This window comes from Chrysochloris asiatica, unplaced genomic scaffold (assembly GCF_000296735.1).
Source record: "Chrysochloris asiatica unplaced genomic scaffold, ChrAsi1.0 scaffold00427, whole genome shotgun sequence".
NCBI lineage: Eukaryota > Metazoa > Chordata > Mammalia > Afrosoricida > Chrysochloridae > Chrysochloris > Chrysochloris asiatica.
In genome coordinates, this window is record NW_006408945.1 from 484871 (window position 1) to 486497 (window position 1627).

Consider the following 1627-nt stretch of genomic DNA (forward strand, 5'->3'; position numbering starts at 1 on the left):
AAGATGCGATGCTGCTGACTCTGAAAATGGAGAAAGGAGCCACAAACCAAGAAATACAGGGAACATCTAGAAGCTAGAAAAGGAGAAGTACAGCAGAATATTGGGATCTTCTAAGTCTCCATTCCACTTCTTTGCAGGTTTTCACATATCTATCAGGTCTTCTGGTTGATCTTGAATCATAGCAACCCTACATAGGTCAGTGTAGAGCTACTCCATAGGATTTCCAAGGCTGTAAATCTTTATGGAAGCAGAAAGCAGCGTCTTCTCTTGCAGAGTGTCTGGTAGGTTCAAATCGCTGACTTTTTGATTATCAGTCAAGTGCTTAACCACTATAACACTAGGACCCCTAATAGATTTTCCAGGGCTGTGTATTAAGCCTTTTCTGCAATGCTGCTATGGTCACAATTAGTCCTGTTTTTCAGTTTATTCTCTTTGACTACAGTATATATGGGTGTCATAGAGATATCTGGATTTTACATTGTACACTGAGTTAGTGATTGGCTGAATTAAGCCTGACATTTTCTTTTGCTCATGGGCACATCAATGTACTTAGCAATAATCTACAATTTCAATAGTCATCTGTGACTACCGTTAACTGCTATATCCCTAAGAGGAAGGAAAATTGCATAAATCTGGTACAAATTTTGCTCTTGCATCTTGTTTCAGTTTTGTTGTTAAGTGCCATTGAGTCGATCCCAACCCATAGCGACCCTGCATAGGGTTTCCGAGGAGCAGCTGGTGAGCTTGAACTGCTGACTTTGTAGTTCAAATGGCTTAGTAGTCTGGCGCATTAACCCACAGCGGCACACCAGGACTTTCAGTTTAGTACCAATAAAAGTCTTAGTAATAGAGATTCTACCACATGCCAAGGCTTATCACAACCCACTTATCGTAAACAAGGCAATCTTTCTTGTTATCTGGCCAGTGAATAATCACACTCCAGAAATCCACATGAGGCAACATTTCCTACAACCACTCCCAATATGAATTCTTTTAGTGTTAGTTCTTTCAAAAGATGAACCTTAGATAAGGATTAAAAATGTAATTGAGAGTTGTTGTTGTTGTTAGGTGCAAATGAGTAGGTACCGACTCATAGAGACACTGTGTGCAATACAACGAAATACTGCCAGGTCCTGGGCCAACCTCATAATCATTGTTATGCATGAGCCCATTGATGCTGCCACCCAATCCATCTTGTTGGGGGTCTTTCTCTTTTTCTCTGACCCTCCTCTTTACCAAACATGAGATCCCTCTCCAGTGATTGGTCTCTCCTGATATTATGTCCAAAGTATGAGAGACAAAATCTGGCCATCCTGGCTTCCAGAAAGCACTCTGGCTGCACTTTCAACAAAGATCTATATGTTCTTTTGGCAATCCATGGTACTTTCAATATTCTCCTCCAACACCATAACTGAACTGCATCAATTATTCTACATTCTTCCTTATTCACTGTCCAATTTTCGCATGCAAATGAGGTTATTGAAAATATCTTGGCTTGAGTTAGGTGCACCTTAGTCCTCAAACTGACATCTTTGCTCTTCAACACGTTAAAAAGTTTTTGTGCAGAAGATTTGCCTAATGCAATACATTGTTTGGTTTCTTGACTTCCATGAGTATTGATGGTTGA